Source organism: Enhydra lutris, unplaced genomic scaffold, assembly GCF_002288905.1.
Source record: "Enhydra lutris kenyoni isolate GAN:26980312 unplaced genomic scaffold, ASM228890v2 scaffoldscaffold20, whole genome shotgun sequence".
NCBI lineage: Eukaryota > Metazoa > Chordata > Mammalia > Carnivora > Mustelidae > Enhydra > Enhydra lutris.
This window is the reverse complement of record NW_019154104.1, coordinates 28711546-28724683: the sequence shown is the minus strand read 5'-3', so window position 1 is coordinate 28724683 and position 13138 is coordinate 28711546. Positions and strand designations below refer to the sequence as shown.

The window sequence follows — 13138 nt, the reverse complement described above, 5'->3', positions numbered from 1 at the left end:
CAAGCGACCGGGCGCAGCCCCGCCCCGCCCTCCCCAACGGTTCTGCTAGGCTTCCTCCCCAGCCATTGGGCCTGCGGGCCAGAGCGGTCTCGGCCCCCCCGCCAGCTTCGGGGCCACAACTGGCTGGGCTGCGCCCATTCCAGACGCTGATTGGGGAACGGGCGGCTCAGGCCCCGCCTCCCGTGTCTAAGTTCCGTTAGCATGTTCGGTTGCTCCCGAATTCCCTCTCGACCCGGGGGGCGGGACCGACAGGATGGACCCCTTGACTGGCTCCTCCTCCGGCCCGCGGCGACCGCAGACCCGCGGGGCGGGGCCGGGGAGAGACTGGCGACACTTTCCTCTTTGGAGAGCTCTATTTTCTCCTGATTGGCTGACGGGCGCCCCCCATGCGTCGGCGCCGCGGGCCAATGGGCGGCAGCGGCGGCGGCCCGGGGGCGGGGCCCGGGGGCGGGCGGAGCCGGGTTGGGCCGCGGCGGCGGGGCCGTCTCAGGCCGCCGTCCCGCCCCTCCCGTCCGGCCGCCGCCGCCGCCGCCGCCTGGGGCTTGGTTGAGGCGGACGGTGGGTCCGGGCCCGAGTGTGGCGCCGCCGCCGCTGCGCGAAGGGGGCAACCCGGCAGGTGAGTGCCGGCGGCGGCCCCTTGGCGCGCGCGGCCCGCGGGCAGACTCGCGCGGTGAGGCCGCCACTCGCCCCGGCCCGCGCCCCTCGGCCAGGGTCTTGCGCGCGCCCCGCGGGCCGCCCCGGCCCGAGGTGCGAGATGCGGGGGGCGGTGTGCGCCCCGGGGGCCGGGCGGGAGGGCTGGGTGTGGAGGCCGGGCGGATCGGGAGCGCCGCTCGGCCTCTGGTCCCCGGCTCTGCCGGAGCGGGGGGCGCGCTGGCCCCGGCCCCGCGGCTCCTTGGGGCGCCCAGCCCGGAGGCGGCGGCAGGTGCAGGGAGCGGCGGCCGCTGGACGCCCGCCGGGTGGGGCCCGGGCCGCTCTGGCTGGCGCTGGGCGGCGGGGCGGCCGGGCGGCCGGGCTGTGCGTGCGGCCGGCCCGCCTCGCGCTCCCTTCCTTCTTCCCTTCCTTCCCTCCCCGCGGTCGCCCGCGTGAAGGCTGTGGCTTCTGTGCTCAGCTCCCCAGACCTCAGGTGCGCGCCAGGGCGCCGGGGACCAGTCCCTGCTTCTCTCCCTCACTTTCCAGTTATAAAAACAGGCGTTGAAAATAGGTCATCTTTCTTCCCACGCGCCCTGGCCGTGGTCCACACGCTCGGCGCCCTACTAGGGAGAAGAATTCGGGGCTTTGGAGTTTGTCATTCTGGCGGTAAACTCTTCCTCCTCGCGGCTCCGGCGCTGCAACTCTGCCTTCGCCCCGCTTGTCCTCGGGGGACGCGTTCCGCAGGGCAGCGGGGCCACTCTCTGCGCGGCCTCGCGCCCGCCGCGCGTCGACACGTGTGGGATCGCTTGCAGGGTATTGCTTTGCTTTTCCAAAGGAAGGAGGTGGTGTTTCAAAAGCAAACGTACGTGCGAAGTGTGTTGACAGATGACTTGTGCTTTGTAAAACCCTTCGAAGAGTTAAACGTTGAGCGATGAACCTGCTGGTCGCTTGATTACGGTGCATGATTACACAGCTGTGTGCGTTTGTCACCACGTGTAGACGTGGACACCGAAAAGTGAGTTTTACCTTTTCCTCTCCTGTTTTTCTTCTCAGTGGCCCCACTGGTATTTCAAAATTGGAATAACCAGTAATAATCTGGGGGAGGTTTTTCTTATTATTTTAGGTGAATTCATTTAACTCAAGAATATAGCGAAATAGAAACAGATTTCCCCTGTTAGATTTGCAGGACTTTTGCTTGAACCATGATGTGTTATGTCTATACGGGCTACTGTGTATGCAATCCCGCCTTACCAAATTAGTCCCAGGGACTGCTGTGATTGATATTCTGGTCAAGTTCCAACAATTTAAGGAGGAGGTTTTTAGCTGGCGGGAGAAAGTAGTTTGCAAAGCCAACTTCTCAAACAGCTACAGAACCTCTTCATTGGAATTCCAAACAACCTCAGTTTTTAGCCTTCTGCTACCCCTTCCTGTCTGCCCTCCTTTCTCTCCGTGGAATTGTAAGTTAATGTCTGAAATGCAGCTCTAGCCCAAGAGGCTGAAAGGGTCGCTGCTTCTCATCTCTTCAGTTTGCTGACATCTCTTGGTGCTTTTGTTCCTGGTAGGGGAATGATGTTGGCTTTGAAAACTGAAACATTTATGCTATGGAAATGAAAGTTGGTGTTCAGTTCTGTCAATGAGTGCAGTAAGATCATCAATAAGAAAGTAACACTGAACTTCTCTTCCATGTGGTGAACATTAGGCCATGTTTTAAGTAGTTAAATCTTTGCTTTAGAAGCTCCTGGAAAGTGAGGGAAATGTAAAGGTTGTACTCAGACATCTTCCCATTCTAAAGTTCAACTACTGGAAAACTCTTGGTTATGAGCACTCGCAACAGCCTCCTAAAATCTTGATGCTTTCCTATCTAGAAGAGCGTGACAGATGACAGCTAGAGGGAAGCGTCAGCATCAGCACAACAGAGGCCTGCTGGTACTGGAAATATTTAGCAGACAATGACTGAATTCAGTAAAACCAGGTATGCAGTTTGTACCATGTGGAATTTTAGCAGAAATAGTAAAAATCTTACTAGCAGAGGGTTATTCTGGATTCTTTTTACTAGATGTCCATTTACTTTGAGGTTTTCCAGTTTCTTAAAATGTTTGAATTACATGGTCTCCTTTTTTTCTTATCTTTAATCTGAAGTAGCTTTTAGAAATGTAACTAATCATAGTGTATCTTTTTTTGTGTGTGTAGTTTGAGGACTGTCTTCGACTGGGAGGTTTTTTCTTTAGAAACTGGTTTCCTTGTCTCTGGCCGCTGTGCGTGGTGCTTCCGTAGGGACGAAGAGTTTCAAGTGTGTCTCCTCTCCTTGTACCTAAGTCCTGGGAATGGAGCCATGATCTTGTTCCCCTATTAGAGGAGCAGAAGTCATTTATTACTATGGCATTAAACATTTTTAACTAGACAGCGAATATATCTTTGTTCTTACATCATCCTGGAAGTTGCTTGTGGCCAGTTATTTTCGCAGTTAGCTAACACTGTATTTGGGCCAGTTATTTTACCATTGAAGAGTGTTTTGATTTGCTCTGCAACCTTTTTCTCTTGCTACAGTCGTGGATGCGTTTATCTTGGACATCAGTTCATTCTGAGTTCTGTTTAACCAGTTAAGAGTAATGAACTAAGGGTTCCTTGCTTTCACATGTTTCTAAGCTTCATTTTTGTTGTGGTCATAGGTGTACCTTACTTGGCAAAAGTGTCTTCTGTACATTGGCTTGCCTGACATCTTGTATTCCTATCCCTAAAATTGGGGATGTTAAATGTTTTGATCTGGAAATAGAATTAATTTGCATCGTGTTTAGTAAAGTAAAAATGATTTTTCACAAAATATTAATACATATATAATCTTTCTACTATAATGGAATTGAGCTTTTTTTTTTTTTTTTTTTTAAGTCACTTACTAGTATTATGTAAAGAAAGCTTAGTTAGTGGAACTGGCAAGATTAGAAGTCCTACTTTTGTTGTTAAATTTATCCAGTAACTCAAGCCAGAGATTAGCTGTCTCGACTCTATTTCCATTTGGGGTTTCCTCTAGGTTTAGAAATAAACAGCTTTAAAACAAGAGGTATAAGCATAAGTATTGACAATTTGCTACTAAAATATATTTGAATGGAAGAAAAATAATTCCAAATGATTATGAATTCAAATACCGAAGTTAAGACCTTGAAATTCTTTCTTATTTTAGTACTTTCTAAGTAGAAGTTAATTAATAATCAGGATAAGCCCAAGTGGAAGACAAGTCCAACCCTGAAGTTAAGATTTTGAAAGGCATCTGAGTGATAACTGATTACCAAGCCAAGTAAGTCCCTAACCTGTTACTTATCTAGCTTCAGTGATGGGGATGTGGAGGGTGGGCAGGGAAAAGGGACAGAGTGGAACAAGTGTTCTCATTCTTTTTCAGAAGGGACTAAGGAATTGTCCAGAGAATGTAATCAGGTGTCCACACAGAACTCTTAATAAATACGCAGTGTTTTAGGCTTATTACCTATCTACGATCCTGACTTTCACTTTTCACTTTTTTTTTTTTTTTTTTAAGATTTTTACTTATTTGTTTGACAGAGAGAGACACAGTGAGAGAGGGAACACAAGCAGGGGGAGGGGGAGGGGGAGGGGAAGAGGGAGAGGGAGGAGTAGACTTCCCTCCAGCCTGATGTGGGGCTCGATCCCAGGACCCTGGGATCATGACCTGAGCCAAAGGCAGAGACTTTGCCACTCAGGTGCCCCCACTTTTCACCTTTTTAAGGATATATTTTGTTAGACCATAGCAAGGTCTAAAAAACTGTATGAAAAAGTGGTTTAAAGGTTTCAGTCTCAGAAAATAGGCTTGACTCTTCAATATCAATACTTTTCCAGTGAGTACAGTTAAAAGAAAGTAAGGATTAGTGTTGAAAAATAATCATTAAAGTTTCTTCTGCCATACTTACTAATGATTAACAAAGTTTTCCATTTGTGGATTGTAATGACTTAGCATTGCTACATGTCATAGTCTCCTAAGTGGTTACTGCAGTTTCTTTCTTTTTTTTTTTATTTTTATTTTTTAAAAGATTTTATTTATTTATTTGACAGACAGAGATCACAAGTAGGCAAAGAGGCAGGCAGAGAGAGAGAGGAGGAAGCAGGCTGCCTGCGGAGCAGAGAGCCCGATGTGGGGCTCGATCCCCAGCACGCTGGGATCATGACCTGAGCCGAAGGCAGAGGCTTTAACCCACTGAGCCACCCAGGGGCCCCTCTTTTTTTTTTTTTTAAATACTTTATTTATTTGACAGAGATCACAAGTAGGCAGAGAGAGAGGAGGAAGCAGGCTCCCCACTGAACAGAGAGCCCGATGTGGGGCTCGATCCCAGGAATCTGGGATCATGACCTGAGCCGAAGGCAGAGGCTTTAACCCACTGAGCCACCCAGACACCCCTACTGCCGTTTCTTGATCCACGACAAGAGAGGAGAATTGCAAATCTCAACGTGGGCTGTGTGGGCTTGGGCAGAAGTTTATTTGGAAGTTTTGCTCATAGTTTCACATTTAAGCTGAGGCCACTCCTGTTTATTTGGACAAGGCCAGCAAGATGGCTCTATACTTTTCAAAGGACAAGGAGATAAAACCTTTGTGTAGCACGTTTTACTGCTGTAAAGGGAATACTGTTACGTTGAACTTCAGAGCCCTCACAAGTGGGTTGATTTTGAGCTGAATCCATGAAACACTATTGAGTATCAGTAAAGTTTGCCATCAAGGTGTGTTGGTGAGGCTCTGCCACCAACTGAGTCTTCATTTTGCATGGAATTTATTAACTTCTCTAAACTTCAGCTTGCTCCTCTGCAAAGTGGGTATGACATCTATCTGTTGTGTAGAACGCTTACCTTGGGTCCTGTTGTAGTAAGTGCCTGACTGATGCAGTTATGGTGAAGAAGATCAAGTTGGGTCCTGCCGTAGGACTCTGTGTGGCAGGGACGATGGCTTCAGTAGCCTGGAAACAATGTAATAGCATGAAAAATTGCATTTGGGTTCAGGCACTGATTTGATATAGCACGTCTGTCTTGCTGAAGATAGCTTAAATGACAAAGGTCTTAGTTGATTACCATCTTACCCTAAAGGCTGTGGGACTGTGCGTGTGTCACTCATCTGTGCATTTCAGATCAGATGCTTGAGAAGTGTGCACTGAAATAATGCACTCCTTTGTTTACCTGACTCATGGAAAGCTAGGGCAGTCTCCGAGTATTATCCCCTTGATAATATCCCTTGATTATCCCTTACCCCTCTGAGTAAGATCCCCTTGATTTGGGCTCCGGGAGGTGATTCCTGTGGAGCTGTGTCCCTCTCAGTGTTCATCTGAAGGGTTTTGTTGCCTTGGGAAAAAACTGTTCACCACAGTGGTTTTGTCCACTTTTGAGAAAGGATACGCTAGGCCTGGAGAAGAGAAGACTTTGTTGGGGGAACAGAGAGCTGTCTTCCAAAATTTGAAGTTGTTTCTTTTGAAAGGCGGAATCGGGAGGTGTCAGGATGATGAACCTTCCGACCGTGTGCCAGAGCAGCTCACGATGTGGAGGTGGACCAGCGGCAGCTCGCAGTCAGCGGCGCCACGTGTGGGGGAGCAGGGGGCGCTGCCAGAACTGCTCAGCAGCAGCAGGCCTCAGGGGGTGCACTTCTTGCCCATGACATTGCTCCACCCTGCCTCTCCCAGGGGCTTTCAGACTGGAGTTTGCTAGTGGAGAGCAAGGTGCTCTGACACCTGTCATGGCTTCCTGCCATAGGTGTTGTTATTTTAAACATGTGCGAGCTGGATGGTTAACACAGCTTACCCCAAAAGTCTCTTCCGAACCTGGTATTCCACAGTCCTAGAATCTCGAATCCTTCTGGGAGGAATGTGGGTGGTTTGAAGGTAATTTCTTGACAGATTACAGCTGTTTCTTCCCTTAACATTTTTCTTTTTATTTTTCAAAGAGATAATAGGAAATGATTATTCATGATAGCAAATGATTCTTTGCTTTATGAGAGGTTTTCTTTTTTCAACTTCCTTTAAACAGGAGCCTCATTTTAAGTGTATTTACAATTTAATTGAACAGCAGTTTAAACTGAAACTATTATGTATTGAAAAGTCAATCAGAAATGGCTTAAGCGCTTCTAAAATTACCATGTAAATTAGTGGAAAATTAGCAAAAAAACCCTATAGAAAGCAAGAAACATCTGTATTTTGTTAAATCTCAAATTCGTGTGTATCTGTCTATCCTTATTCGTCTATCTACCTACTTATATGACAGCCCAATTTGTTCTGTATAGAGATGGAAATGTTACTTACAGGCAACTTACAGCTTTATTCATCCCCCTTCTTAAGTAGCTACTGACTTGAAATTAATTCCACCTTCTTGCCTGCCTGCTTGCCCTAACTTCTTGGTACTTTTGAGTTGTGGCACATTAGTACCTCCTTTGATAGGGACTGGGATGAAGGATGCTAGGGATCTACTTAAAGTGGTAAAGTTAGTATGGCTTGAGCCCACTCTTAGGCTCTGCTACCATGTAGAGAGTACATGTTTCCCCTACATGCTAGTTGCAGTTAACATGGCCACAGGCAGCACAGGTCTGTGGATGCCTTGTCAGTTTCTGTAGGACAGAAAACACTGCATAAATACTTTCAGTTTAAGAGTGCTTTCGTTTTCCTAAACCATCATCCTGTAATTGGTATATTTAATTCAGTGTGTAGTGATCTTATCCTAATGGCCTGCCAGATATTTTAGTGAGATTCTTTTCTTCCTGCACAAAAATTAGGCAGGCTCTCATACTCCCTTCAAGTACTTTTACAGCTCGGTGCCTGAGGTAGGAGGAGGAAGCCATAGGACAATTCTCTGCTTTAGTTAATCCAACTGTAAAGTAGGGTAGTTTCAGGATACATTGAAAAACAGATGCTGGGTTAGAGCTAAAATTTTTTGGTTAAATTGCCAAATAAGTGTAATCAAAAATGTTTATTCTATTTGCATTTAGTTGAAAGCAACTTAAGAAAAATATTAATTTTTATACTTCTCATTTAGAATAAAAAAAAAAAAACCTACCCAGCTGCATCGTATCTCCCTGTGTTCAGTGTATGTGAGCTAGACTTTGTAACGATGGGTGAAGTAGCTCCCTCTCTCCCTGCCCCCCACCCATTAGCCCAGTTTCCTGAATGTGTTGTATCTTACTCCTCTGACTTTTCATTCCACCGCACAGATTATACAAAGAATCACTTGCTTGGTCAGAGGTGGCTGGTGATTACAGATGCCAGTTTGTATTAGCCAGCAATTTAAATAATTGAATATTCTACAGTTTTACTTATTTTATGGTTTTTAATGTATTTAATCTACTAAAGGGAGAGATTGTTGGTGGGCTTCCTATATAGTTTATAGTGTCTTCAGGAGCCACATTTTGAGGATTCTATAGATTTTTAAAATATCTTGATCATGAAGAAATGTAGATCTGTGTGAAACTCCTGGCTTCCTGTTTATTTTCATAGATTCCCTTCCTTTGAACTACAACTGTAGAGTCTGTCTGTCTAGCAGTCCTGTATGGCTTTTTCCTTAGTTTCTTTTGTCTTATGTATTGATTAAGTTCTTTTTTTTACTGTATAGTTAGGTTTGTCTCCAGGTAATTCCATAAGGATTTATAAATGATACCTAATTTCAGTCTAAACTTTGGGGAGAAAACCTTTCAATTAGTGTTGTACCCTCTGGGTAATATCTGGAATTTAACTTGAGTGTGTGTGTGTCTGTGTATACATGTGTGTACATATACTTGATTTAGACATCTTTATGCTTACGTAAATATTTGAAATAAATATTCAAGGTAAATATTTGCTCTCTATAGGAACTTGATGAATTTCTAATAGGAAGTTTTTCTTCTAGTGGGGGTATAAAGGATGCTCAGGCTACTGGTTTGTTCATTTGTTGAAACTTGGAGTCTAGCCCCAGATCAACTAAAATCACAATGAAAATTATTCATTGTGTGTAACACGTTTTTGAATCATAAATGAAAAGGGCAGGTAGTTACTTCTAATCCATAATGTGGAGGAAATGTTCATTAGCTAAAAAAGGCAGAAGGGGGTTGACTTTAGGACACCACTCAGACTGGATTCTGACACCTTTTAAAACTGCATCTTAAAGTTTAGTCATTCTTCTTTAACTGTACTTTTTCCCTTGCCCCTCTCGGTTCAGCTCCTTCTCTTAGGTCTTTGAGGAATTACCCGTGCTGTGAGTCTCGGTTCCCCACCTCATCATCCTTGAAGCCTGCAGGCCTGGCCGGACTTCATTTTGTGTTCTCCAGCGGCTGGCGTAGACCTAGGCACACAGACGCAGGAGGGCTTGGGTGAGGGAGGGCAGGCGTCTGTATTTAGAGCCTGCCTGGGTGCTGGGAATGATACAGTGTTTCAGGTTTGAAGCTGTGGATGGTGGTTTGGTGGTTGTGGACTCTTAGCGGTGTTGAAGCCCCCAGCATGTCTGCGAGCAGTGTGAGCAGTGCTGGCCTCTGCCAGCTGTGGCCGGGGATGTATCTGGCCACATGGAGCACCCTGGTCACGAAGGCCCACAGACTTTCAAGCTGTGTTTGGGCCATAACTCTTTTTTTTTTTTTTAATCTTATTGGAAGTGGACTGGGTCCTGCTTTGTTGCTTTCTTAGAGACCAAAGATACTTAAAAAATTTGGGTTTGTGTTTATCAGAAATTTTCTGTTATGAAAATATCTGAAAACTTTTCTAATGATAAACTGTGGGACTTCCAAAAGAAACTATCTTTTAATTTTAAGGGTAAATTCTGTATATTTTATGTATACATAAAAATTTACATTGTTACTTTTAAGAGTCATCTTAGTTCTTTAGCAGAAGTAGGTAAATATTTAGGAAATGTTGCATTTTGACTACTGTTTTATTCACAGATGGAAGAACATAGGGAAGTGGTTCTTTGACACAAAATGTTACTGCTGTGATGGGAGGTAAACCTAATCCACAAGTAGTAAGACTGATATATCCAAATACGATAACCTGAGATTTTATATCATTCAACAAATATTTGACCTTCATCTGTGTCCATGGCACTATGCTAGATGCTGTAGGTAATTTAGAGATGGAAGCTTTGATTTTTTTCCTGCCATGAGACAGCGGGCAAAATAGGCACATTAGTAATGTAGACGGTGGTGGGAAAGCCCCTAGAGGCTCCGGAGCTGGGCTCCTGCAGTGCAGGGAGGGCGACCATAGGCGTGGTGGGGTTTTGGCCTAGACTTGGACACAACGTGTTCACTCTGTGGTAAAGGCATGCTGTCCTCAGTGATGGAGGAAAGAGTGAGGGTCAGGGAGTGACCGCCAGGCCAGGGGCTGAGGGAGGGCGGTGTGTAGGGGAGCTGGCAGACTGTGACAGATGTTGGCGTGGGGCAGATGGTGGTAGCGATGGTCTGTGGGGTGAAAGGAAGTAAGTATGTGTATTTCCAGGTATACTTTAGTTAGGGGTATCCTACGGAAACTAGAAGAATTGGTGCCAAACCATATCTAATCTAGAGGTAAATGCGTGTCACAGACATGGATGATGGCTGAGCAAGTTCAGAAGATTGGCTGCTGGGCTATAGAACTGGGCACGGAGAGCCCCTCCCTTTGGAATCCTGTGTTCACTCCAACTAAAGGCTGGGTGATAAGCCCGTGACTCCCTCTGATTCAGTGCACAGGGGCCTGAGCATGGTGGGGACTCCCAGGCAGAGCAAGTTCAGGGCAGTTGGGGAGCTTTCTGGGAGGGGGTCAGTGCAAACCCGGTTTCTGGGAGGACAGATTAAGACCTGGCCTGGACCTAAGATTCTGTACCCTCGGGAGGTACATTCACTAGGGACAAGGACAGACAACCGCCTCACCTTAATTAAGGTGAAGGGAGTTAACGTCTATATGTAAGTTTCTTACTGCCTTTCCCAAGCAAGCCGCTTTCTCTCCAGTAGGGTCTATATCCCTGTGGGAGGGAAACAGTCCAAAGAGAATTGCAAAAGACTGAATCTCAAGGTAAGCCAAGAATTTAGCATCTGGTAATCACCTTGAACTTGGCTTGTTCTTACTGACTTTCATGGGTTCAGTCTATGAAATGAATAGAGGAGCCTAGAATTTTCTCAAGGACATTGGGGATGTTTTGGCTGCGTCTTTAAGTTTGTGAAACATTTTGTCAGGAGGAGACAAAGGGGGTGGTGGAGGATAGCTTCTTTCCAGTAAATGGGGGGAGCGAGCAGATCCCGGGATTATGCCGGGTAAAGGGGTGATGGGTAGGGGCACCCGGGTGACTCAGTGGGTTAAGTAAGCCTCTGCCTTCATCTCAGGTCATGATCTCAGGGTCCTGGGATCAAGCCCCAAATCGGGCTCTCTGCTCAGCAGGGAGCCTGCTCCCCCCCCCCCACCCCGCCAGCTGCCTCTCTGCCTACTTGTGATCTCTGTCTGTCAAATAAAGAAATTAAAAAAAAAGGGGGGGTGATGGGTTGAGTGAAGGCAGGCGGGTAAAATGGGGTGGGGTATGAAGGACCTCGAGGGCTGTGCTGGAGAGGTGGGACCACCCTGTGAGCTGTGCAAAGACCTTGTGTTGAGCAAAAGAAGCCTGCGTGTTCGTGATGGGAAGTTCAGGAACAGACCAAACTAAGGGATGGCACTGGGGTCAACACCACGGAGCCTTGCTGGGGATGGCTGTGACTGGGAAGGAGCCTGGGAGGCTCCGTGAGGGCTGGCGTCTTACTGAAAGTGCTGCCCAAGCACTTAGCTGGCCGTGCATGTTATACCTCCGTGTATAAAGGCTGACTATCCATGTGGTGGGGAAGGAGAGTGGAGGCGGGAAAATGAAGCAGGAGGATGGAAGGAGCTGAAGGTGACGGTCTTAACTGGGTGTGGCTTCATGGACCGTTTCTATGAACGTAGCACCCCCCAAACCCCCTCCCCCGCCTTTGAAGGTTATGCTCCATGTGCTTGCTCTCCCTGGGGCTAATTGACGGATGTGTTTGGAAATTTGGCCTGCGTTGTATCTCTGTGCCTATTACTCATTTCTAAAAGCCAGCAGTTTTCTGGCTTAAGGAAAAGAAATCTTGAGAACAGTTGAGTTTTAAGCATTCAACAGTAGAGTATTGCTCTACTGCCAAAGGAATCTGTTGTGTGTTCAAACCACTGTGACCAGATCTTTAATGGTCTCTCACCTGCGACGGGTCTTAGACATGAGCTAGAAACTTGGGTAGGAGCTTCGGCAATGCAGATTCTGACCTAAGAGCCGCCCAAAGGAGGGAATGCTTTTCCCTGGGAGCTCACGAGCACCCTGTGCTGAGAGCCTGCTGTGTGCTGGGTTCTGGGCTGGCAGTTGGGGACACAAATAGAAATATTTGTGCCTCAGGGTGCACAAAAGGGTGCCTCAGGAGCCTGTTATCCAGGAGGAAAGCCAGTGTGTGAGCAAGTCTTGCAATGCAGTGAGATCCAGTGGTAGAAGTGGTGGTACAGAGGGGGGAATAGTACAGCTGGGAGGACCAGGAAGAGGTGAAACCCAGGCCAGGCTTTTAGAGAAAGCTGGTTACTGAACAAGTGACTCAAGTATTGCAGGTAAGGGGTGGGGTGGGGGAGATAGAGGGACAGGGCGAGGAGGCAGGAGAGGACACCTGTCTGAGGGACTAGGCGCCGTTGTTCGTGGTGGAGCCCGAAGGGCTGGGGCAGATGTGGGCGGGAGTGATGGGCTTGGCCACAGAGACCTGTAAGAGGCTGGTGTTACAGTGTAAGCCAGAGATGAATTCAGGAGGCAGGCGGGCGCAGGTGCCGGGCAGTTGGCTACATCCAGGGGTGTGGGCCCTTGGCAGGGTGTCGTTGAGTGTCACGTCCGGAAGAACTTTTAGCCTCCCTGCCCCATGCATTGTGCTGTGCTTTTGCTCTGCATTTAAACAGAGACAGTGGGGCGGTGGCCAGACTTTAGTCACGCAGATCTGAGTTCCAGTTCTAGCTTCATTTCTTACCTGATGTGTGCGTGGCATTGGGCAAAGCTGAAGGACTTGGCCTGAGAACGCCGTCTAAAACATGAGGGTGTGATCTGGAGCACCTGTGTGGCTTAGTCACTTCAGCATCCAACTCTTGGTTTGACTCAAGTCATGATCTCAGGGGGGTGGGACCAACGCCACATCAGGCTCTGCACTCAGGGTGGAGTCTGCTTGGGGATTCTCTCCCTCTGCCGCTCCCTCTCTGTCTGTCTCTCATATAAATAAATCTTAAAAAAGATGAGGCTATAATCATCTTTTAGAGGGCCTGAGAAGATCCAATGAGATGTGTCTTAGCCTAGCACGCGGCAGACTGTCAGCACCGCATGCGTACAGGGTTATCGGTGCTGCTTTCATTAATGACCCTTATCTCAGGACAGGTATCTACGTGCTGGGAGTGACGGCAGCCCCGAAATCCCTGCACGAAGACCGGGGGAAGGTAGGGGACTGCGGGCAGAGGGAAGAAGCCTGTTTGCTAGTGGGTCCCCACGCTGTGGGGGCCAGTGTAGGCCCGTGGCTGTCTCGGGCTCACTTTCCCCAGGCCTG

At 47.6% G+C, this 13138-nt stretch overlaps 1 protein-coding gene across 1 annotated transcript in view; it reads left to right on the top strand.

Moving 5' to 3' along the window:
- Positions 1-534: 534 nt before the first annotated feature.
- LOC111148657 (SET domain containing 3) overlaps positions 535-13138 on the top strand; it is an 80067-nt gene continuing 67463 nt past the window's right edge. The window contains exon 1 of the mRNA XM_022505420.1: positions 535-616. The gene's annotated coding sequence lies outside the window, so the exon portion shown is untranslated. The remainder of the gene's footprint in view (positions 617-13138) is intronic.